The following is a 26,796-nucleotide window of genomic DNA, read 5'->3' on the forward strand; positions in this document are numbered from 1 at the left end:
ACCCCCAGGCCTTATCATTATACCACATGCCTTATGCACCCCATTTTTTTATTGTATAAAAATAAAAGGAAAGTGTCCTACCCTCTAAGACCTGAAAAATCGAACATGATTGTGAGCTTCTCCTGCCTTCTGCAAATTATCCCTTGAGAAACTGTAACAGGTCAAGAAACATTTCTATTATTTAACAAGTATCTCTTTCATTAGAGAAAACTTCAAAATCAGGAAGCTTTAACAGTCTGGCAGACCTCCCCAAACCACAAGACAAGATCTCTCACCTCTTGGTGCGTAGAGTCATTCTGAACTTCCTTTGTTTTGAAATGAGAGCAACTACCAGCCCCCATACAGATCACAGGGGTGTACTGTGGCTGTGAGGGGCTGAGCAGCTCTGGAAAGTGCGGTGATCATTCAAGGGAAGAGTAAACTGACACTGGGGTGGCTTTTAAAAAAGAGGAAATGGCTTCTGTTGCTGCTGATAAAACTCTCACATGCCCAGTGAGAATACATATGCCACCCAAACTCAGTACTAATTTCCCTTTAGCTTATTTTTCTCTTTTACTTCATCTTTTCTTGTACAGATGAAGGGTTTGAAAGAAAGCAGTAGGATGTTTTTATATGGGAGAGGGTTTTAAATCTTTCGCATCTTGCTTTTCTTCTCTTTAAAAGTGGATAATTGGACCAAGTTTATTCTTTCAGTTTTGGTATGCTGAAATCAGTTTTAAATTTAGAAATTTATTTTAGTTGGCAAATTATAAAACATTTTGAAACAGTTTACATTTTTAGGGATTGTCAGAAATAGGCTTATTTCTTCCAAACATGGAAAGCACCAAGCGTCTATTGGGCTTTTCTGACAAATTAATACAGCTTCATAGATTAATACTGCTTTAATAATTGTCTACTTTTTGAATGCAAACATCAACATCTCTGGAATGGAGTGAGGATAACAAGGGAGGTTTAACACAAAGAAAACTTAACCAGCTAAGAGGAAAACAATGCAGAAATTGTTTTCGACTAACTTTACTAAATAATAATTTAAAATAACTAGATAAAAGAATTATAGTTTAGGAACTGTTTTATTATTGTTAAGTTTGCTAATAACCTAAACATGTTCACCAGCTCTGCATCTTGTCTCTCCCCATTCTGACAAGTTTTCCAAAATGTATTGGTCTGTTTATTTATCTCTGTCTCCCTTTGCTCTTCTTTCATCCACCTGCCCTTACCCCCCAGCCTCTACTGAAAAAAAGGCAAAAGGGAAAGAAGAATTTGAATTGTCTTTCTCCCAAGCTTTTGAGGGCAGTGATCACAACTGTTTTATCCTGCGGCATCCCTGTTAAACGGCAATTACTTGCTGAATGGATGAACTGACATCTCTTCAACCTGAGGTATCTGAAATGCTGGTAGACATTACCTTCCCCAGTGGAGAACTGAGAGCCCGGTCTCATCTTCAACTTTCTGTTTTTTGGGCCAAGATTCTTTTCCGATGCACAAAGAAAGGGTTGTCTCTGCTTATAGGGAAGGAAGAAGGGCAAAGCTGGCTCTTGATATAACTGTCACGTTGAAACCTTTCTGCTCCCCTTGGGACTTTTCTTTACCCCACAGCTGTAAATGATTTATTTCTCTCAAGGCAAAGACTACATTTAACGGGGCTGTCCAATGATTTCATTTCAATCTTCCTTTGAACAGTTATATATTCTTCATTAATAATGAAAGAAAATCCAATAGAAAAATGAACCAGGGATATGAATTTGCAGTTTAAGTGAAATAAAAAAATATCTCACCAATTAATTCAAAATGTATGTTAAAATGAGATATCAATTTTTGCCTATAACAGTGATAAAAAATAATAAATGGACTGATCATATCCAGTTTGGGTGAAGACATGGGGAAATAGGTACATTGCTGAATTACTGATGGGCACAACCATGGAAATAGCCTTTCTTAAGAGCAATTGATGATATTGATAAAAATTTTAAATACATATAGTGCTTTGACTCTGCAATTCCATGGGTGATGGGTTCAGTATAGCATTGCTTATAACAGTGAAATGATGAGCGATAGAAGAGTGGCTGAGTAAGGAAAATCCATACTATGGACTGTTCTTGGAGCTGTTCAAAAAAGAATAAGACAGAGCTTTAAACATAGGCATGGAAAGGTGGACATAATGCATGATATGAAAATAAGTTACTTGGTTAAAAAGTGTGTAATTTCATGTTTGTAGATACAAAGGAATAAACTGAGATAACCAGTAAACATTTAAGAATGGTTACTTTGAGGTGGAGGGGCAGGGGAGGCGGAGATGCATGCACTGCAATGTTCTAAATGAGGACTGTCTGTAATATTCTAGGGGGCAATGGTTTTTAATCACTCGAATTTTTATGTTGTAAACTCAAAGAAAGCGTTTAAAGCAAAATTTCAGCCTTAATTCATTTAAGATAACTGTTTTCTCCTATGTTCCTTTATTCCCCCTGCATATATTATTTGATACTTTACCTATGCCATACACTGTGCCAGAGAATTGCAGTGAATATGCACACACACACTCGCACACACTCACACACACACTCATACTGCTGCTCTCCTGAGCTAATAGACTGTGTGCATACATGCTGTTTTCTTCACTGTTGCATAGAACTCATACCTGCTATTATTTTTCTTACCGTAATTTCTTACCTAATTTAATAATTATTATTTTGAATATTCCATCAAAGAGAAAGTCCCAAAATGTGCATACTTATTGCCTTATAGTTGAGCATTTAGGATGTACGTACCCTTTCTCAGTTAATGGTCTAACACAGGCAGAACCTGGAAGGGAAACAGCTACATTGATACCTTTCACTTCCTGTGTATCTCCTTCTAGTCAAGCACTTTACATATATACCTACTTTAATTCTCACAGTAGCACTACAGTATTAGTACCCTTATTTTACTGATGAGAAAAGTAAGTTCAAAGAGATTTTGTAAGGAGGATATGATTCATTACCGCTTATATATAAAAAAAAAAAACCTTTAAATTGCCTAAGTCAGGAACTTGATTAATGATTACATAATCATTATGTTTAATCCTCCAAAAACTCCAGCTAGATATGTATCTCAAATTTACATTTGAGGAAATTCAGGAAGAATAAAGTCTTAGGTTCTGGGACTGACTTTACAGGCTGTTAGCAAGGGTGTCAAGCAACACGGGTGAGTCATGTCACCTCACTGTGAGGGTGGACTCCATTCCCATCCTAGTCCAGGGACCGGGCCGGGCAGAGGGAGTTCTCTGTCGCAAATTTGCCTTGACTGTTGTTACCACAGCACTGGACAGCCTCAGTTCTCCTCAGGTAGGCTCAAGTTGTTCCTCCTTCATATATCCAGGGACAAAGGCATGAGTTTAATGGAGAGGCTGAGAATAAACTTAGCTTTAAACATTGCATGCTGTTAAGATCGCCCCTAAATTGAAGCTTCCGTTCCTTAACACAGAGCACCACACATTCTGCTTCTAAAAAAACTCCTAAATGAAGGACAGGTTCCTCCCACAGAGGCCATAAGCCTAGAATGCGTGGTCTTTCTCCTTCTCTACTGCAGAACCCATGGGTTTTTTGAGTCCACCAAAAAGGGTTCAAAACTGCTTCCCCACAGCAACTGGAATCTTGGGGTTCTAACTGTGAGTATTCACTCATTAAAGGACAGTCTTGTCACTCATTCATTTGTGCCTAAGGATATTAAGTTAATATAAAGTTATGGCAACCTACTTTACTCTTCCAGAGGCAGGAGAGTAGTGGTGATGGGCTTAGAACTTCAAGTTACAACAGTTTGATGAGCATCACCAGTCTGTTCCAGATTAGATTTTGGCAATTGATTATACCTCTGAGCTAGTTTTTATAAAATGATAAAGCTAATATTATATTTTTCATAAAATTGTTGTGAATACTAAGTGTGGTTACCTGGTATAGGTGGCTGTTGTCACCATCACTACTGTCATTCATATTCTGGGGTCTGAAAAACCTGTATAGTTTCCATGATGGGTTTTACTCTCCATTCTCTCTGATCCCCAAGTTTGGACCTTTCTCTCAAACTTCAGTTCACTTCTCATCTGCCCTGATTTCCTTGGGAGTGCTGCCGGCTTTCCTGGTGTTTTTCTAGCCTTCAGAGCTGGAAGGCTCAGTTGCCCCTTGGCATCCTGGATGATAATGCCTCTGTTAAGGGCCATCAGGACCAATCAGAACAAGCCTCTGTTTCCTGCACGTTGGCCAGGATAAGATTCCAAGAAAGGCTTTTCTATTTTCTGTAACTAAACATTTAACCTTTTAACTCTGCACTATCAAGCTTCCCCAAAACTTTAATTGTTGTCCTTAGTTTATTCTCGCTTAAGAGTGATTTATATGAAATTCTTTGAAAATTATCAAGTGCTATAGGAATGTTGAAACTGTTATTGTTTCTGCCTTCTACCCAGCTGTTAGTAATTCTTCACACAAAATTCTGATCGTTAAACCGAAGCATTAAAAGCCTCGTTCATAGTTTGATCTCTTCTGCACTCCTACATCTACACCGCACAGGTACACTTTTGCTTCTATTTTGAGGAAGAGGTTTTTACAACATCGTCTTTATTATAGGGTCCTTTTTGAGATATTTGAGGATTTATATGTCCTCTTTGTCTTTTAGTTCATTAAAGCCTTCTTAGATATGGAAAACTGGGAATAAAATTAAGCTTATTTAAGGTAAGTCAGATGTATTTAATTCTTTAAGAAAAGCAGTTTAATTAATTTCTATTCATAATCCCAAGTTTATCAAGTCTTGACGATTTAGGATCTTTATAAAATTATTTTGATGCAGAGATGTGCAAGTTATAACTTATAAAGCAAAATGCTTTTGTGGGTCAAATAATGTCACTTGAATGTTATTTAAATTGCTTTGCTCTGACATGTTGTCATTCAATAACTATCTTGCATATTAATAATAAAAGTCAAAGACTTCTATAGAAAAATGAAAGACTGGGAACAACCATTTATTAAAAGAAATATAATCAGTAACACTTTTTAAATGCTTACAATTTGAATAAAAATATAAAATTAAAAATTAGACTTTATTAAATTTATCATTTTTCCCAGAGTACAAAAGGTTTATATTATCTAGTATTGGCTGTTTTGAGGTGACACTGCCGAACAGAACTTTCTGTGATAATTGAAATGGCCTATATATATCATGATATCTGATAGGGTAGCCACTAACCACAGGTGGTTATTGATCACTTAAAATATGGCTAGTGTGACTGAGAATTGAATGTTTAATTCTATTTAAATTTAAGCAACCACATGTGGCTAGTGGCTCCCACGTGAGACAATACAGGTAGGAACTGGACAGTCCGTCAAACCTTTTGTGGTGGTATAGATTTATATACCTGTTCTGGAGAGTGATTTGGAAAAATTAAAATTTAAAAGACATTTTGAGTTAGCAATGCTGACAGTAGGGATTATGAGCACTTGAATGAACACTTGAAAGTGTGCAAGTAAAGTCAAATATTTATTGCAGTGTAATTTTTGAGTTAGTAATTAGAAACCCATGGGAGAGGGTATAGCTCAAGTGGTAGAGCGCATGCTTAGCATGCACAAGGTCCTGGATTCAATCCCCAGTCCCTCCTCTAAAAATAAAAAAACCCAATTACTTCCCCCCCCGTCAAAATAAAAATAATACAATAATAAATAATTAGAAACCCAGTTAAATATCCATTAATTAAAAATAGTTTGTTTATATTTTTATTTATATATATTTATATTGTGATATGTTCATGTTATATAATTTTATACAGTTATTTATAAAAGTGTATGTCAGATTTTCAAATATTGACGTGACTATCCATGATAGTCTGTTAAATTAAAATAGCTATATAGTAAAAAAATCTGCATGATATGGAAAACTCATTTCTCAAAGAAAAAAATATATGTGTGTATGTTTATGCATAGAAAAATATATGATAATACATTAAAGCAAGTGTCATTGATACTTTTTATTGGAGGATAGGTTAAGCAACCAATGTGTTGCTTGAAAATTTTAAAATCATGTTTCTTTTTTGAAATAAAAAAAATCCACAGGAGAAAAAAATATTAATTTCATTTTATGTGCTCAAATTATACAGCATTTGTATTCTATCTTTTAAGATTTTACAATTCTGTAGGGAATGTAGACGTGAAAAACAATCCATTTGGTAGCAGTTGTGAAACTTGGTATGTTGACTTCACCAAGACAAGAAAGGCAGAGGCTATATGACTATATATTTATTGTTGATTTGTGCAGATAGTGTTGTCCAGGGTAGTTGTGATCTTTGCGCAGAAATGTGAGTGAAAGATCAATGCGGAATCAGCTGTCTTTGAATGCCAAGATCATATGGTATTTATCCTGCATCTAAGCCCATGGGGGTTGATAACCAATCCCAGCCCTTTTTCTGACCGGAATCTCCTCTTGTAAATTTTTGGTTATCACAAGGTCTTGGATCAAAGGGGAAACTCTTTCTAAAATATAAATTTGATCTCACTTAAACTTTTTACATCCCACACAGTTTATGGAATATTGTTAAGTCCAAATTCCTTAGCATATGCCAAGATTTACAATCTGGCTTCAATTTTATTTTTCCTCCTTTATCTTGTAATACTTCCCCATTCTCTTCCCTTTTGCTCATTCATTCTTGAAATATGTCAACCACTCTCAAACATTCATACCTTGTTTCAGCCAATTTTTTTTTTCAAAAATACCCTTAATTAGACTCTTCTGTTTTTATCTACCTGCTGAACTCAAGGTCTAGCTTAAGATCACCTCTTTGAATCTTTCTTTGATGACCATCAGCAGAAGTCATCTCTCCCATGTGCTCTGTTTTTTGAAACCCTCTGTAATTATTTCTATCCTAAATTAGAGATAATGTTTACATGTTAAATTGGACATAATTATTTGTGTTATTCATTACCATTTCCCCTCTCAGTGTTGAGTTCCTCAGGCTGAGATGTCTAATTTACCTCTGCATGAGGTAATGCATGGATAACCTGGCAAGCAGTAAGCTCTTGATATATGAAACTATAATTTTATTGTTTGTATTCTCAGTACCTCCTCAAATGTATATTATGGATTTGGTGATTTTTTTTTTTGGCTTTTATTTTTTTATTTTTATCTTTAGCATTTTTTGTTGATTTATAATCATTTTACAATGTTGTGTCAAATTCCAGTGTAGAACACAATTTTTCAGTTATACATGAACATATATATATTCATTGTCACAATTTTTTTCTCTGTGAGCTACCATAAGATCTTGTATGTATTTCCCTGTGCTATACAGTATAATCTTGTTTATCTATTCTACAATTTTGAAATCCCAGTCTATCCCTTCCCAACCCCTGCCCCCTTGGCAACCACAAGTTTGTATTCTATGTCTATGAGTCTATTTCTGTTTTGTATTTATGCTTTGTTTGTTTGTTTTTAGATTCCACATATGAGCGATCTCATATGGTATTTTTCTTTCTCTTTCTGGTTTACTTCACTTAGAATGACATTCTCCAGGAGTACCCATGTTGCTGCAAATGGCGTTATGTTGTCAGTTTTTATGGCTGAATAGTATTCCATTGTATAAATATACCACATCTTCTTTATCCAGTCATCTGTTGATGGACATTTAGGCTGTTTCCATGTCTTGGCTATTGTGAATAGTGCTGCTATGAACACTGGGGTGCAGGTGTCATTTTGAAGTAGGGTTCCTTCTGGATATATGCCCAGAAGCGGGATTCCTGGGTTATATGGTAAGTTTATTCCTAGTCTTTTGAGGAATCTCCGTACTGTTTTCCACAGTGACTGCACCAAACTGCATTCCCACCAGCAGTGTAGGAGGGTTCCCTTTTCTCCACAGCCTCTCCAGCATTTGTCTTTTGGTGTTTAATTGATTTTGCTCAAATTAGTGAATTCCTCATATCATATACTTTAAAGACTTACCTATCAGCTAAATGCTGCCTGAAAACTGTACTATCACATTGCTTATCTAGGTTTTTGTGAATCCTAAACGTTTTTATCTTCTCTGCTTTTAGCTTATCATATTGCTTATGGTCTTTATATTTTCATTTAATTTATTCATTTGTTACACAAATATTTATTGACCACCTGTTATGAACAATACAGTTTACTGGCCACTGGGGATACAGAAGTAAAACAAAAATTATTCCTGCCCTCATGAAACCTTAGAATATAGCAGAACATAAATATTAAATAAAAGATTATATAATTAAAATTTGATATCTGCTATGCAGGAAACAAGGTGTTATGAATGCTTATAAAAAGGGACTCTAACTTCATCAAATGAGTTAAGGAATCACTCACTTTCCTTGAGGAAGTGATATTTAGACTGACATCCAAAGCATGGATATGAATTAGGTAGAAAAATGTGGTAAGAGGTGAGAGGATGAGAATGTTGATGAAAAATGTAATCAATAGAATCTACGAAAGAAATGGAAAATTTTATTTGAGCCAACCTGAGGATTATCACCTGAGAGACAATCTTTCAGAAAGCTCTGAGGACTGTTCTGAAGAGATCAAGGGGGAGGCCAGAATATGTGAGATTTTGGCAAAAAGATACAGTCAAGCATTCATCTGGGTAGAAGGTTATTGCTATTCACGAGAAACAGATATCTTAGTTAATGGTTTTAGTGCTTTTTCTAAATATGGGAACATCGAGGAAACTATGTTCATAAAATTTCCTCCTGAAAACATCTAATTGTCTGAAGGCCAGCTCTGTCAGTTTTCCAGAGCACAGAGTGTCTCATCCTGATCTTCTCTCTGACATCCTTTCAGGGCGTACCGTAGGGCGGCAACTGCTGCAGCTAATGACTCAATACTTGCAGAACTGGATGGTGGGCAGTGTTTTCTATTTTACAATCCCCTCCTTTTCAGTCTCAATTTTAACCAAGGTTTGGGAGGCAGTTCATGACCAGTTTTTCCTCCAGCACTGGGAATGTCCATCCCTAGGTCAGGAGGAGCTTTCACTGATGGACATTCAATGTGCTGTTATCGGACAAGAGCTATTAACAGTAACCACAAGCCTCTGGACCGCCTGTCTTACTGGTCTGTGGTGGTCCAGGAAATGGTTCCCTCTTGTTGCTTCTTCCCATATCTAGAGTTACACTATTACAATCATTGATCTATGTATTTTATTAATCATTTAAAGTCACCTAATCATCATTAATTTTATCTGAGGCTCAGTCACACATGTGGGAATGCAAAAGGCTAATAACTTGTAAAATAGGCAGAATACAAGTAAAGTAATTAGGAATATTAATAAGGTCATAAACAAGTATTAAAGCTAAGGACTTCCATTAGGTGCAACCCAGTATCTCCCCAGGTTGTCTGGCCAGTCTGTTCCACACCAATTGCTGTTTTTAAGGGAAATGATATAATGGCATTGTATATAAATTTCACCAAAGATGTCTGCATACAGGCTAAGTGGTGGGTCATCATGACCCCTTACAGGTCTGAGAAAGAAATGTTATCTTCTAAAGAGTTACATGGTTGGCTCCAGAAGAAGAAAAATTGATCTTTATGGTTGAGTGGCTATTTCTGGCTAACATATAATGCAGGCAGGTGCATGGTGTAGAGGGGAGGGAGAGGTCCAGATAGGCAGAGAAAAATTTCATGTTTAAGTTTTTCTTGTCTCGCCTTAAAATATGTATTTTTATTTCATCAAAAAGATGAGGGAGAATTTCAGACAAAGGGAGTGAACTCAGAAAAAAGAAAAAAAAAGTAGAGCCTGAGTGAAAAGAAGACAGCATGTTTTATAGAGCTAAGTTGTTCTAAAATGCATGTAACTTCCATTCTCACTGGTGGTGAAATTCCTGGTCTTTGCTCAGTATTCTTGGACCCCAATCTTCCTTTCTAAATATGTCTCTCACCATATTCTTTCAAATATACGACTCAACCCCATGGGCCATGCCATTGTCCACATTCCCTCTGTTCAGAATATCCCATTCTCTCCATGTTCAAATCCTACCCATTCTTCAAGAGCCATTTCAGATCCTGAGGTGCTTCCTTATCCAACAACACTGGCAGCAATGACTTTTTCCTCGCCATCATTTCTATGACCCTTTATCTGTACCAGTCTGAAATATATATATTTAATTTATCACTATATCTCCCTCCCGAATGAGATCTAGCATAATGCCTTATACAAGGTATATATTTCATATATTTTTTGGATAAAATGATTTTTAGTGAACATGGCATTGATGAAATAATGAGGATGGGGCATCAAAGGTCCACAGATCTTCAAAGCAAAACTATTAAGTAAAACTTTAGTTCAGCCAGGGCCTGGGTGTACATTTATCACATTTGTCCTGTTTGCTTGCAGTCTCTCCAAACAAGGCGTTGTGAGGAGGTGAATGCGTTCCCTATAACCACTCTTGGAAATGAAGAGAGTGAACCTTACAGCCTAGCACTTCAGTGTTTCCCTACCACTTGTACATACATACATCATGACAAAGACATTTATTTTTTATTAGCTTTTAAACTAAAATCCTAAAATTAACTTCTAAGTTCTTCCCCACTTGGTGTCTTCAGGAGTCCACTTTGTTGAAGCGGTAGTTCTGCTGTCTCCGTGGACGAGCGTCCCGTAATTCTGAGGAATGCGTGTGGTCCTCTCCCTTCGGCTCTGAGCCCCAGGAGCCATGTATAATCCCACTCTGGCTTATGAAACCCACCTATTTCTTCTGAGTCTACTTGAAAAGAAATGTTGAAAGAGCTGATTCAATCATGGTCTTCCCCTTCAAGCCTCCCTCTGACACAATTTTTCTTTGGAAAAATTGAAGGACTTTTGTATTATTCCTGATCTCAAATTTGTGAAGATAAAGTAACTGTGTAATCCAGGGTTCTGGGTTAGTTAATTATGATCTTATCAAGTAAAGACATGTTGTTTTCAAGGTTGGAGGTCTGCAGAAGTTCCCTTGCTATGCGTAGAGAGGAAAACTAATCTGTGTCACAGAATGAAATGCTGACCTTGGCTGGCCACCTTATAAATGTGAGTCTTTGGTCATAAGAGCACAAAACAGTAAAACCATTGATAGTAGGTCAGTAGTCTCAGGTTAATGAGGGAGGGATATAGAATATTCAGAGTAAGGAAGAGCCTTCGTCCCCAACTCTGTCTCTCAACCTGGTAGGAAATTGTGTGCCAAGATATTTCCATCTCCCTTTGAGTTCGGTACAGTCATCAAATTTGGAATGAAGAGTGTGTGGCTGGGTCAGGGATGATTGAAATAATTCCACTGAACTCACTGAACTTACACTGATAGCCACCGGTTAAGGAGTCTAACTGATTAATGTTGATTCCTTCGGGATTCAGTCAGTGGAGTCATAGGTGTGCCTAAAAACTAAATAAATAACAATAACCTCATCTCCACTAGGGAAGATACTTCCCATAATCAGGAGGACAGGAAATACGCTGGCCTTGGGTTCAGAGTATATCTCATGATTTACATTGTCATCTAAACTGACTCTGAACCAGTCAGCTTTGTTCTCTCCTGCTTGCAAGTTTCTCTGCAGGATTAATCACGTTTGCTCTTCCGGTTCTTTTTCCTGAGCCAGAACCAGGAATATCTTAGTGCCAGAAAAGAGAGAGATAATTTTGCTGTGATGTGGCCGTAATTTTCTTTTTTTAATTTCTGAGAATTTTAGACACATTATCAAATGTGACTGAAAAGTGAGGTTTGCTCATGTTTTACTGGCGTTTGTTTGGAGTTGGAAACTTGGGGGAGGAAAGGCCTGGAATCCAGAGCAGGCTGAAAGAGTGTCTCTTCATTTGTCTGGCGCCTCCCCAATCTGCACACCCCTCCAGAGCAGGATATAAACTCGCACTTGCTCCTGGGTTCTCAGTGCCTTTCGTAGTGCCTGGTACAGCAATGAACATGATTAGAATAAATAAGCCATTCAGAATAAGAAGAATAGTTGATAGACTGAGATGTTTTGCAGGACATGAAAGACCTAAAGGAGAATGTTTTGGTTTCTGAAGAGCAGACCGCTGGAGTGGACTTCAGAAGTTCTTCTCTCCGTTAACCACAGACAGCAGAGTCTAGAGTCAGGACCCACAGGAGTTTGTTCATGGAAGAAGATTTGTTTCAAGGCTCTAAGGCTTTGTAAAACTATCATCGAGGCTTATATATCAGCTACATCTGCTAATGTGAGTGACGCATTTTGAGAAGTTTGAGAGGAAGTCAGCGTTAGAGTGTGGTAATTATCATTCATTTCGAGCAGACTGGTCAGGCCATGAGTTTTCTGGTGCTACAGGCTCATTGGTCCTCTGTAGCTTTCTCTCGCCTGCTCCCCAGGTGGGAAGAACTAATTCCTCTGTGTTGGGACCGCCCTTTGTAAATCTCTTGTCATGGCACTGCTACACTTACATATGTATTTCAGTTGCACTAAATCAAGATCCTTGATGGAATGGAAACTAAGGGTTAATTGAATTATTATTGTGTCAGACATAATCTAGATTTTTAAAATATTCTGTATTTTATTTTAATAGCTTCATTATACAAGTACTACTTCCTCCATTTTTCAGATGAAAAACTAGAGAGGTTAACAGAACCTGACCAGTAGTCAGTAGTGTTTCCATGACTCCTAGATCCTACTGACAGCAGAATCATTATTTTTTCTTCATCACTCATACATCTCAGGAAACACAATGTGGAGTGCCCTCCTTGCTACTCGTTGACACTCCCACAACCCTTTTCCACTTGTTTATTTTTTTTTTACCCCAAAGCACAAGCTCTCAAATGTCAATTAATAAATGTGAGAGGGATGATGAAATTAGAAAAATTTGTGAATCCAACAGTAGCAACAATTTCAGGCAAGAGTCATCAGTTGATGCCAGAACTAGTTGATGAGGATTTCCATTTCTGCTTAGGATGTAGAAGGTGGCAAGCACATGTCCATATGGTCTTAACAATGAGAAAAAGTTAGGTAATCTACAAAATCATAGGTTTTCTTGAAACCATAGGAAAGCTGAGTCTGCAAGGTAAACCAACCGAATTCCGATGAACGGCACACCCCTCGGAGAAGAGATGAGACTAAAGAACTACTTCATCTTTGACAGAACATTGAAGTATTTCTGTCATCGAAGCAGGTAAAGAGGAAATCAGTTACAATAGTACCAAAATACTTAAAATCAATGTGTAGGATAGCCTGTCAGGTTAGAATGACTGCAAGAACCTAGACACAAGTGGGCTTCACCTGCCTCACGAGCTGTGTCCCAAGCCTCCAGAGGTGCCCCCGGGTGAGGCCGCCGGTGCATGGCCGAAGGCAGCAGAAGCCCCTGAGTGAAGCCGGCATGCAAGTGTTCAGATAACGACTGATTGCCACTGGGGCAAAGTTGCAAATGACCACTCACTTCCCTGGAAACAAGTTTCATGTAAAACAAAAGTCTTAAGCCACTGTGGGAAGGGGAGCAGGAATGCTGAAGAATCGTGGTTCCAAGGCCAGGCATATAGGGCCTGCCTAAGACTGAGGCATGAAATATATTCATAACAATTAATCATAGTAATGACTCTCTCTGTTCTGACCCTTTTCTAATTACTTAATTCACATGGTGATGTATGGCCAAGTTGCAAGCCTTGATTATGATTTTCAGAATCCATTAGATGTAGAGAAATCATATCCAGAGTCTATAATCACACTGACCCACCCTCAGTCATCTTATTTACATTCCACTCTGTCCTAGACAACTTCATCTCTAACAATCCTTCTAGTTATCAGACATCACATCTTCTGTGAGGTCTTTCCTTATCACTCTCGGCTGAATTAATTTCCCCCTTTATTCCAGAAAATGACAGTGTTTATCACATTGCCCTATGATGTCATTAATTTTGCAGAACTAAGGCTGGTCCCAAGCCTGTACATTGACAAGCTCTCGGATTCAAACAATGCCTCGCCACAAAAACACTCAGAGTTCCTTCTGACTCTTGTAGAATTCTTATCCCTGTTGAACTCATTTGGAACCACACATAAACTGAGTAATAAAGACAAAATGTATGTTATCTTCTTAGAGTTTTCACTTTGATTTCTTTGGGATCATAAAATAAACTGGGCTTCCTTTTGTGTCTGATTTTCACTACTTTGGACAAACTGAAATGAAATTACTTTGTCTAAATAAGTAATGCTGCCAACTTAACAAAATAAGAATATATACTTTTTATGCTGGCTGGATATTGATATCCCTGTCCAGAACACTGCCTACTATAACATGACAACAAGATATATGGAAACAAAAAGTCTAAACAGATTGCTTGGAACAAAGAGACTTGGAACAGAAGCAGAGGTTGTTGGCTCCGACTGCTGGGTATTTTATTTAGACCAATGTTTCACAAACTCTGTCTGTGTTTCTCAAGCTGATAATAGGTTTCCCCCAAAATGAATAATTTCCTGGTCAGATGCGCTGGGAAAATGATGTACAGTGTGATTTACAACACAGATTAAACTTTTAAAGTTTTTGAGAAGTCCTACTGAAAAGAAATCCATTCTACTTAAACATCTATCTAGACATCTCTCAGATCACTAACATTTTCAGATCAGTTTGGGATATTTTGACTTCGACTATTTTCACAACTCTTCTTAGCATGTTTTCCTTTCGTGAATCAATACTGGGTCCGTTTGGTTGCATAGTACTGAATCCACTGTAGCTAATTCAAGGAGAAAGAAGTTTACTTATGTGTGTTAACTGCCTTACTTAATTTATCCCCAGAATTCTGTAACAGGCTTTAGGCTAAACTTCCAGCAGTGACTCCCAAGGCTACAGCGTAGAACTCTGTCTCTGTGGGTGCTGCTGCTTCCAGCATGGTCTTCCTGTTAAATCAAAAAGCTGCCAGGACAGCCAATTCCATAACCTCTCTGCTCTGCTGTGATTCACACCAGCAGAACAAATGCTTCACATACGTGGCCTTTCTCCCCCACTTAACTGAATTTAAATTCAGGTTTTAAGCTTGTGAATCGGATTGGTGAAACTTAAACATAGGCAGAATCTTAGCTTCAGGGGAATCTGAAAAAAGTGATTTTCAGTTTTCCAGCCTCTACAATATGGAGGTTTTTGAAATTGGTGTTGAGAGAGTCAGTCCAAAGTATCCTACACACCACTGCTGTTTTTTCTAGCATACATTACATTGCAAAGTAATGAGGTTTTAGATGATGCTAGGGTTAAAGTAATAAAAAATTTTAAAATAGCTAATTGTAAAAAGGCATGATCTACTATTATTATCAGTGCCTAATTCCTTGGTTGCCTGCCACATTTCCCTACTAAAAATTACCCCTTTTCCCTTTGTATATAAGACAGAAGTACTTTGTGTCTGTGTAAATACTGTATTTTTCCTCAAACTGTACCTGCTAGCTTTAGCATCTGTTGATATGTTTTGCCTGAATCAATTACTATGATGGTTGACAAGTTGTGATTTTTTTTTTAAACAAGAGTTGTTTATTTCTGGAATTTCTATTTAATATTTTTGAATCACAGTTGACAATAGATAATTGAAAGCACAGAAAGCCAATTTTTTTTGATTGAAGTACAGTCAATTATAATGTGTCAGTTCCTGATGTACAGCACAATGTCCCAGTTGCACATATATATATATTCATTTTCATATTTTTTCATTAAAGGTTATTACAAGATGTTGAACATAGTTCCCTGTGCTATACAGAAGAAACTTTTTTAAAAAATCTATTTTTATATATAATGGCTAACATTTGTAAATCTCAAACTCCCAAATTTATCCCTTCCCACACCCTTTCCCTGGTAACCTTAAGATTGTTTACTACGTCTGTGAGTCTGTCTCTGTTTTGTAGATGAGTTCATAGTGTCCTTTTTTTAAAAAAATTCCACGTATGAGTGATATCATATGGTATTTTTCTTTCTCTTTCTGGCTTACTTCACTTAGAATGATGATCTCTAGGTCCATCCATGTTGCTGCAAATGGCATTATTTTATTCTTTTTAATGGCTGAGTAGTACTCCATTATATAAATATACCAAAACTTCTTTATCCATTCATCTGTTGATGGAAATTTAGGTTGTTTCCATGTCTTGGCTATTGTATATAGTGCTTCTATAAACATTGGGGTGCATGTATCTTTTTGAATTAGAGTTCCCTTTGGATATATACCCAGAACTAGGATTTCTGGATCTATGGTAGGTCTATTTTTAGTTTGAGGAATCTCCATACTGTTTTCCATAATGACTGCATCAAAATACATTCCCACCAGTAGTGTAGGAGGATTCCCTTTTCTCTACACCCTCTCCAGCATTTATCATTAATGGAGTTTTGAATGATGGCCATTCTGACAGGTGTGAAGTGATACCTCATTGTAGTTTTGACTTGCATTTCCCTGATAATTAGTGATATTGAGCATTTTTTCATGTGCCTATTGGTCATTCATATGTCTTCACTGGAGAATTGCTTGTTTAGGTGCTCTGCCCATTTTTGGATTGGATTGTTTGGGTTTTTTTGTTGTTGTTGTTGTTATTAAGTTGTATGAGCTGTTTGTATATTCTAGAAACTGAGCCTTTATCAGTCACATCATTTGCAAATATTTTCTCCCATTCTGTAGGTTGTTGTTTTGTTTTGCTTATGGTTTCCTTTGCTGTGCAAAAGCTTGTAAGTTTAATTAGGTCCCATTTGTTTATTTTTGCTCTTATTTCTAATGCCTGGGTTGACTGCCCTAGGAGAGGAAGGGAGGGATAAATTGGGAGTTTGGGATTGACAGATATAAACTACTGTGTACAGAATAGATAAACAACAAGGCTCTACTGTATAGCACAGGGAAGTATAATCAGTGGCTTGTAATAACCGGTAATGAAAAAGAATGTAAACTAGAATATATATATATAACTGAATCACTATGCTGTACACCAGAAACTAATACAACATTGTAAATCAACTATACTTCAATTTAAAAAAAAATAAAGAAGACAGGATTGTTAGATGATCTTACAGCAGAGTTGGTGCAGTATACAGGCTTCACATAGAACTTCATATGCCGAGGTTCATCCTGGCCACACCTAAGGGCATAAATAACCAGTAGGAATAACTTTGCAGCTCAAACCTCACTCTTACAGAAAGCGTTTTCTGAAACCCCTAGACTGGCCTTTATGCCCTTTCTCTGGGCTCCATAGTGCACTGTCTTTTTAACTTTATACTTGTACTGCTAGTGTTGCATTATTTTTGCTTTTTTGTGTCTTTCCAGGGAGCGTATGAATGCTTTCCTTATAGGATAGATTACTTCTTATTTTCCACATGCTGAACATATAGAAGGCATGGGATGAAAATTTGTTAAATTAATGACCTTGTGACATAAAAACATATATATCCATCACTGTAGTTCACCTGCTTAGTGGCTGAAAAACAGCTATAGCTCTACTGTTTGCCATGATTTAGCTAGCACATCATTTCCCATCATCAGTGTCTCCAAAATATTAGATTTGGCTTAGAAAGAATGAGTTTTGTTTTTTTTTAAAACTTTACCCTTTGTATGAAAGACAAACCTGTTAAAATGTACGTTTACAAAATATTATGAAATGGTCTGTATTACCAGATACAATATTAAGTGAGATTGGCAAGTTTGAGTAATTTTTGTTGCGCTGAAGAATGCTTATATTTCTAAAAGAATCCTTGAGAATTTCCAGAATTTGCCTTGATTACAGTAAAGGCCAAATGCAATGATTAAGAGAAGTAAAATATTGTAATATAGTGCCTTCCCATCATTGTAAAGACAGAAAACCCTTTTAATGGAATGCTGCGTAGAAGCCAAATACAGAAAATGGATTTGGAAGCTCCATTCTGCCCAGGTTGAAGTGGAAGTGGGGTGGGTTTTATTAGGTGGATCCCCTTCCACCTCCTTTCCATTTACACAAACACACACACACTCCCCTTAAGATGGAGGAAACTGCAGTGCTCTGCAAAGAATAAACTGGAAACACCTTTGCACTAGAATGAGCTATTAACAGGGCATCAAGGGACCTGGTTACATAACAGCCTTTTCACCAGGACATTCATGATATTAATTTTTAAAAGTTCTTCAGGTGACTCCAGTATTTAGCCAGACTTAGGGATCAGCAGATATGCTTCAAAGTCTCCTTGAAATTTATGATTGAATTATTTCCCCCCCAAATCGTACATTTTTCTTTTTCCTTCCTCTTTAGCATCTTTCTTATTCTTCCCTCCACTTTACTTCTTTCTCCCCTTTATTTTTTTTCCCCCTTCCTTTCCCTTCCTGAGTAATTCAGTCCAAAAATCCCATAGGTGGGGCCAACAGTAGGTGTCTGTGGTTGGAGGAAGGCCATTGTGGCACAGAGTAGGGAGTCGCAGCCCAGGCAGGGTAAGGAGGGCACCTTTACAGGTGGGTGTTACAATGACTGTATCAGAACCCAGTAGCGGGGGGACATGGCCCTGTACAGGGTGCTGGGGCAAGAGCAGGGTGAGAGAGCACCCCTACATTGAGGGCTGGAATTAGTAGTTTTTGGGTCAAACCTGGGAGCCCTCGTCCCCTGCGCACCCTTCCTTGCCAGGTCGGTTGCCCGATCCCTAACCCTGTGCGACATAGCACAAGGTATGTGGTCTTAGTGGAGTGAGGAGGGCAGCCACACGGGCCATGCAGGCAGCTCAGGCAGGTGAGTCAGAGCCAAGCAGGGAGAAGAGGGTGTCTGCAGCAGGGCGAAGTGGGCAGTAGTAATGGAAGATCCTTGACATTCCGAGGCCTCGAACAAGTAAGTGGGCAGAATAAAGCTGATGTGAGCCAGGTTGCTGTTTTTAGAAAAGGAAGTTACAAGCATGGAAAGAGAGAAAACTAGGATGAACCTGTGGTGTAGGATTGGATTTGAGATATAATGTGACCTTATGATTTCCAGGGTATAGGTGGATATAAATATAAATGTGACTGGGAGTATGTGTGTGTGTGTATCTATTTCTAAATCTTTATCTCTGTTCTCTGGTTCTGGTCACTGAGTGGACCAAGGGCCGGCAGCAATTCAATGTAAGTGAACACACCTAGCGAGACATGAGCATCCAGATCTTGGTTTGTAAATACCATTCTCAGAAGGGGAAAAAAAAAAACCCACAAAAAAACAAAAACCACAGACTTCATGGAGAAATAGCTGGTTGCAGGTCTGGGGAAGGGGAAACACAAAAAGATCCTGGAATAAATATCCTGTTCTGACAGAAGAGCCCAAGGAATGATGGAGACATGTCAAAATGATACAGAAGCCAGCTAAAATGAGCTCCTACAGGCCAAATCTGGGCGGCCATGAGCATCAGAATAAAACATGATAGTAATGAATGAAAACCCATTGAATTAATTAGGAACCTTTAAGTGTGGTATAAAGAACCTGACAGTTGGTTCTTTTCTTTTTTATGATACAAGTACCTGGCTGAAGTTCTAATTCCTGAGGCATCCATTTCAAAGAGGTATCCGCTTCAAAGGATACAATGAATGTTAATTGATCATGACAGATTTCCTTTTAGTGCGTACTGTTTTCTTTCCCCATTTTGTAAAATATGAGATTGCTAACGCTTTGCCAAGTTCTCATGGATTTTATTTCTTCTTGAAAATTTTCACTGTACTTAGATATGTCATGATATAAATATTCTTTCCATTAATTTTGGTCCGTTTAATGCCGACTTTCTGTTCCATAGTAATTTTTTTCTGTCTAAAGAATGAATCATCACTGTGCCTTATCTGTAAACGATTTGTCTTGGCAAACGGGTATTGTTGAGCTAGAGGCCATCATATCAAGTGAGGTCAGAGCAGAGGTGCATTTTGGTGTTGGCCAGGGCATCAACACAGCTCTCTTCTCTCAGATCATCTCCTTCACGGAGGACCTGCTGGGTGGATACCATCCAGGATCTGGATAGATGACTTAAACCCATAAACAAAGCTTGTGTCTCCATTCCACCGGTGTTCATGGTAGTAAATCATTATTCTTACTTCTCAGTGGGGTGCTATTCAAGGGCTACTGTATGTTCCTTCTCAAAACTAAGCGAACTGTGCTGGGATAGCCGAGAAGATTGAAGATTCCTAGCAGATAAGGTACCCCCGGTCAAACCTGCTACTTGGAATTCTCAAATGATACCTACTATTGAAGGTGGACTGGAACTCCCGTAACACTTTCCTGCTTTCTCTATGTCCTGAGTAGCTCTGGTTTTCTAGGACCACCCATCCAAGCTCAATTCATAGGAAGAACACTGGTAAAATCCCAGTGGTAGTGTAACTCAGTCCCGATGAAACCAATCAAACAAATGTGCGATGTGTCTGTTATAAACAAGGTGCTCTGGTGGGCTGCAAACATGAAAAAGACAACATCGCCTTTTCTAAAAACTTATCATTGAATGCCTTCTTCTTTTTTGCATGCACCATTCTTAGCCCAGTAACTGGCGAGATGCTCAGTAAATATTTTTTTTGAAGTAATTTAAAAGAAAACAAACACAGTGAATGATAGCAAGAGGCAGAGCTGTTTTAGAAATGTTTTTCTCAAGAAATATGGCTAAGTTGTTTATAATTCTTTGAAATAAAATGGGACAGAAATTTCAGGATACAAAAGCAAGTCAAATAATTTTTCTTTTTTAAATTTCTCAAGAAAACACTTCTCAGTGTTTAAATGTCATGTACATTGCTTTCAGTTCTCTGCTGAAGGTAGGCTTATTTTGCACACTTGAGCCATCTAGACATTTGAGCTGGTGTATCTCCTTTGGAAAAGGAAGTAGAAATTAAGTTTGCCCACAAGTCAAAGTCCATAGGCAAAACTGCAGGATGCTCAAAGATTGATGCTCTGGCCCTCTATATTCATGGATCCGACAGCCACGCGTTCAACCAGTGGAAACAACCAATGTGGCTGGTGGAATCTGTGGATGTGGACTCTGCAGATATATCCATGGGTACTGAGGGTGCATGTACCATCCCCATTTTATATAAGAGACTTGAGAATCCACAGATTTTGGTATCGCAGGGAGTGGGAGGGTGTTCTGGAACCAATTCCCCATGGATACCAAGGGATGACCATAATCAGATCCCTTTTAATCACCTCTCCTAAGGCAGAAATGTCGACATTCAAACTCTGTTAGGCCATTCAGAATGGTGAACAGCAAGTCTCTCCATATTCTTTAAAGGAATCACTCAAAAGCAACTAAAGACAATTTTTGCTCAAGAAGATTTCCCCTTGGAATTTTGGAAATATCTCTGTCTCTATCTCTATCTATGTGTCTATCTTTCAGTATAATTTTATGTGGGGTGTTGAGGATGGGACTGGTCTTCAAGCCCATAAATTGGAAGGTGTTCATCATGTCCATTCTATTGTAGACCTTTATTTGCTTCCTTTTGCCATTTCCTGAGAGACACACAGATCTCAACAATTTTTCAGGACGAGAAAATAATTCCCTAAATCTCCCTAAATTTCTCCAAGCAGATGTTCAAACTTGTAATACTAGAGTAACAACAACAATCTTACATGTCTTCGGAAGACTCCCCAACTTCCCATAAAGCATGAGTCAGTTTTACAATAGTTGGTACAATTTTCATGATTTCTCAAGGAATTTCAGTTACCTTACATTAATTAAATGTACTAGGAAGAGAGATCAGAGAGCCAGAGAACAAGATAAGCACATACACACACATCCATATGTAAACACAGGTATATAGAAATGAAGTACTAGGAAGACAGAGAAAGAGAAATTCAAAATGCCATCTGTTCTACTTATTGAGAGAGCAAAAGGAGTTTTGTTTCCCTCATCCAGTCTCTTTCCACATGCCTAGCACGGGATAACCATCTTGTCGAACGGGAGTGATTTCATAATTTAAGAATTTCTGTTTTGGGAACAGCATGGTCACTAAAGTAAGCATATAAACTTGTTATCTTTACAGGTGAAAACCCGTCAAATTTTAGCAATTTTCTGTTGCTCAACTATTTAGATCACCTCCTATTCACCCCGTTGGTGAGGGAGGGATTTCCCCCACCCCACCAAATAATACAAGATGATCAAACACAGGACACCCAACTCTGGACAAATGAGATTGACAGCTGTTTACTGGTCACATACACTCAGGCTGGGGGAGGAGGACATTCCTCACCACTTAGGGCCACGAAGACTGTACTTGAGGGGAGTGAATAAGCAGGAGTGGTGGGAGGCAGGCTCTAGATTAACAAGAGGATGAGGCGCCCCTCGGTTCCTACAGGAGAGTGTGACTGGTTTGTTTGAAAAATTCCACAGGTCAGCAGGCAATCATGCAGCAAGGCCCAGGTGGAGTGCAGCTGGTCCGGCTGGCAGGGGAACTGGCTGCGTGAGGGGACTTTCCTTCTGGGCAGGAGGCATGTCTGGTGGTAGAAGACGAACTGTTAGGGCTTTGGGACCCTATGACCCATGCCAAGGCAGCAAATGAAATGCTAGGTATTATAACAACGGGCATTCAACTAGAAAGAAAAAAGATGATTATATTCTACCGGTGGAGAAAATTTAGTTGTGTTGTGTTCATAACTTTAATAAGGAGCCTTCCCAGTCGTAATTATCCGTATATACGATTCCAGTGGTAATTTTCTGTATATATGGTTTTCTGATTATGTGCTGAGCTAGTTGCTGCTAGTTATCTACCCAATATTGGTTCTTTCCTTCTTCACAACTAACATAGCCTCAGTTTTATTCAGGACAACAATGTACTTGGGAAATTTGATGTCACAGGCTTCATTTTATTCCTGGTAGCTTGGCCAAGAAGACATTACCAGAAGGCTACTGGGTGGATCTTTCAGAAAAGCAGTGTTTCCTTGATGAAATGTAACAGACTCACCTGGCATACATCTCTCATTCTTTGCGTCTTTGTTTTCTTCCTTGCTCCCTGGCGTGAAGGTGCAACGTCTAGAAATGGAGACGCATGACCATGAGAATGATGTAATTTATACGTACATCTGAAGGTTTCAGGAGGCAGTGTAGCCTAACGGTACACTGCAATTTAAATCTTCTCTTCCACTCACAGGCTTAGCTAGATAAACGTGAAAACATTAGGCAAGCTTTATCAGTCTCAGTTTTCTCACCGCTGACCTTTTCAAGGTCCCTATGAAGATTGTACCTTAAAACATTGATTCATTTATTTTGAAAATTTGTTTTAAGCCCTTAGAATATAAAGGTATGAAAAAAATGAATATGGGACATGACCTTTAAAGAGTTTCTAGTGAGAGTAGCCAGTACCCTTAAAAAAAAAAAAAAAAAAAAAAAAGAGCCATGTCCTGGGTTTTACAAATTATTATGAAGTACAAGGTGTGGGTGGCAGTATAGGAAGACAAGTGTTATTAATGGAGACAAAAGAAAATTTTGCTGCTTTCTTTCATCATTAAACTTTTCAAAATAGTTATTTACACTTGTCTTCATTCTTTATCCTCCCACTCACTTCTCAGTCCATCCTAATCTGCCTTCCCCCATCTCTGCTTTGTCACTGCATGAAAACAGCACCTATTACAGTCACCAGTGACCTCCTTGTCTTCATAAAGAATGTGTATTTTTTGGCACCTGGTCTTCACTGTCTTTTCAACATCACTTGACCCAATTAAATTCTCCCTCTTTCTTGAAAGACCCCCTTCTCTTCTGCGACCCCACTCTCCTCTAGCTTTCCTCCTTACTTCTTTATCAGCCTTGCAGCCCATCCTTCTTTACGTTCTGTCATATGTTGAAATTCCTCAGAGCTGGACCTGATGAGGCCTCATTCTCTTTTCTTTCTGTAGTCTTGATGATGTTCTCCATACCCTCGGGGTCAAGAGACATTTACATGTTAGTAATTCCAAATATATATCTCAGGCCCAGATTTTTCCAGTAAGTTACAGGCTCACATCCTGACAAATCCCTGCTACTGTGTGACAAATCGTAGTAAAAAATCTGACCTTGTTTTTAACCTCCTAGCATGTGAACCCTCTTTTCTTGTTTGAGGAAATTAAGAGAGAGAGAGAGAGAGAGAGAGAGAGAGAGAGCGCCCTTGTCCCACAATAGAAGTTTAAAATTCCAAATCCTTGCTTTCCCATCTATCCTTGTAGTGGGAGCCCAGGGACATGGCATAGGATCCATCTATCAGATGTGCCTGCCACAGACATTGAATGGAGAACTGGTGACATAATGAATTGAAATTTGTGAGACATTTCTCTGGCTGTGGTGTCAAGGGAGAAATGATCCAGCAGCTGTGGTGGAGTTGGTGACAGGACTCAGTGCTCAGAATTCACAGGGTCAGGGTTGCAAGCTACAGTGTCCACAGCTGGGTTCTCATCTGACCAGTTCTATGGCATAATTTTGGCCATTGTTCCTGAGTCTGTATTCATGGACCTGGCTCTGCACCAGAGTGGTGGTTCTGTGAGCCACTAGATAACATTTTTTTTTACTTGTTTTAAACTCTTTACTGAAATATAACATTGATACAGAAAAGTGAACAAATCCTTAGTGCATAGGCTTAAAGAATGATTGCAAACTGCAAACAACAAATGTGTCATTGGCACCTCCAGCAGCCTCCTTTATGCCTACTTCCTCTTACAGCCTCTCTTACAAAGGTAGCCATAACCCTGACTTCTAAAACTGTAGATTCTGAACTTTGAATGAATAGTTTCATGCAGTTCTTTGTGTCTGGCTTCTTTTACTTAACATTATGTTGTTGGGATTCATCCACATTTTTGCATATAGCTATAGGCCTATTCATTCTTACTGGTTTATAGTTACCTATAGGTGAAAATACACAATTTATTAATCCATTTTCCTATATACATGGGAGTAATTGCCAAATAGGGGCTATCTCCACTATTATTTGTCATGTTGTTCAGAACATTTCTGAACAATATTGAGATATATATATATATGGCAGGTCGGAAACATCTAAGGCGCTGGCCTGGATAGGGGCAGGGCATAGCGCTGAGGGGTGGGGCTGGTAGATAACACTGGGTGAGGTAGTCATATGTATATGTGTATATCAGTATGTATATATGTACATAATACAAATGATGGAGTCCAAATACAACCCTGTCAAAAAAAAAAAAAAAAGAGACTGCTTTACAAGGCCCCTACCCTGCAGACAATGTGAGTGTTCCAAGGAGTGGAGGGACAGCCAGCCCAGTCTTTGCTGCATGGAGAAGGAAGTTTGGTTTTGTCTTACAAGTCCTGTCGAAGCAGCCATGGGCAACTTTCTGGAGCTGTTGCTGGTCCTTAAGATGGCCCACAGAGTTCCCTCCAGCCAGAGAGCATCAGGATACAGGACACTGAAGGACCTCACTGTCCCAGAGGATGCAGCCAGAAATACGTCAAACCCCTATGAAGAAACTAATGCACAGAGAGGTTAAATAACTTGCTCAAGGTCATATGGCCTTGTTGTTCAGAACATTTCTTTTGGTAAAATTGTGTATGCAATTCAATTGGATACATACTGAAGAGTGGAATTGCTGGCTCCTAGGGTTTGTGAATGTCCAGTTTTATTAGATATTTTCAAACAATTCTCTGAAGTGATTGTAACAGTTTACTCTTCTATTAGAGTGTATAAGAAGCACAGTTTCTGTATATTCTCATCAACACCAGGTGTTTTCTGGCATTTTCATTGTAGTCACTTTGGTGACTAGGTGGTAGTGTTGAACTAGTTTTAATTTGAATTCCCTTGATAAATAGTTGTCTTAGTTCAGGCTCCTATAACAATAAAAACCATAAACGAAGTGGTTTAAATGACAAACATTTATTTCTCATAGTTCTGGAGGCTAAGTCTAAGATCAAGGCTTTGCAGATCTAATGTTTGAGGAGGGCCCACTTCCTGGCTTATAGACAGCCACCTTCTCCCTGTATTCACACATGGCTGAGAGAGAGGAAGCAAGCTCTCTCTTGTCTCTTCTCATAAGGGCACTAATCCCATCCTAAGGGCTCCACCCTGAAGACCCAGTCACTTCCCAAAGGCCTTATCTCCAAATACTATCACATTGAGGATTTGGGTTTCAACAAATGAATTGGAGGAGGAACATAAACATTCAATTCCTAGCAACAATGAAATTGGGCATTTTTCCATATATATAATAGTAATAATAATTATTATTATTGTTATTTTGGTACACTTTTCCTGGAGGTACTGCGATACCAGGTCAATGCGTGGAGTGGATGGAGAAAGCTCCTATTCCAACTCCCTGCTCCAAATCCATTTAATATATTGTCCTTGGATAGATGACATATCAGATATTAAACTGATAAGAACAGATACTACACTTGATCTTAGCCAAGAGGCCTAGAAATGATCGTGTATATATTTTTCATTTGGGTAGCTCCTTCTCTGAACTGCTTATTCAAGCCTATGACCATTTCTCTCTTGAGATCTTCGCCTTTTTCATTAATTTGTAGGTGTTCTTGTATATTTTGGATATACTGCTTTGTTAACATACGCACTGCAAATATTTGTAGATTTTTTCAGTTTTCTGGGTATGATTCCTTTGAGATATATCTATATCTATATATGTATATAAAATCTTCTCTCACTCTTCGGTTGCTTCTATCTATCCATTCTCTTAATGATGTCTTTTGATAAAGAAACATTTTGAAGATGAGAATTTCCAGGTTATTCTATATGTCCAGTGCTTTTTGTGTCCTGTTTAAGCAATATTTGTCTACTACAAGTCTGTGTAGATTTTTCTCTCATATTTTTCTTCCAAAGATTTTTTCCCAGTGAATTATTTTCTGTATAAGTCAGACAAAGCTTGTTTACTTTGCTTGCAACTAAGAATCCTGATATTTGTAATCACTAGATGTCCCAAAGGCACCCCAAATCCATCAAAAATAAAACTGATTTGTTC

The 26,796-nt window shown here is 38.3% G+C and overlaps 1 long non-coding RNA gene and 1 other non-coding gene across 22 annotated transcripts in view; one reads left to right on the top strand and one right to left on the bottom strand.

Moving 5' to 3' along the window:
• LOC105098005 (uncharacterized) overlaps nucleotides 1-26,796 on the top strand; it is a 230,439-nt gene that overhangs the window by 14,086 nt on the left and 189,557 nt on the right. The window contains exon 2 of one of the 21 annotated variants that reach the window (XR_010383460.1): nucleotides 1,225-1,379. The exons of the other annotated variants lie outside the window; for them this stretch is intronic. This is a non-coding gene — a long non-coding RNA (uncharacterized LOC105098005). The remainder of the gene's footprint in view (nucleotides 1-1,224; nucleotides 1,380-26,796) is intronic. 21 annotated transcript variants of the gene reach the window in all.
• On the bottom strand, nucleotides 26,057-26,245 carry LOC116155503 (U2 spliceosomal RNA). The gene has a single exon (XR_004139394.2). It is a non-coding gene; the product is annotated as a U2 spliceosomal RNA (small nuclear RNA).

This window comes from Camelus dromedarius, chromosome 12 (genome assembly GCF_036321535.1).
Source record: "Camelus dromedarius isolate mCamDro1 chromosome 12, mCamDro1.pat, whole genome shotgun sequence".
In the NCBI taxonomy this organism is placed as follows: Eukaryota; Metazoa; Chordata; class Mammalia; order Artiodactyla; family Camelidae; genus Camelus; species Camelus dromedarius.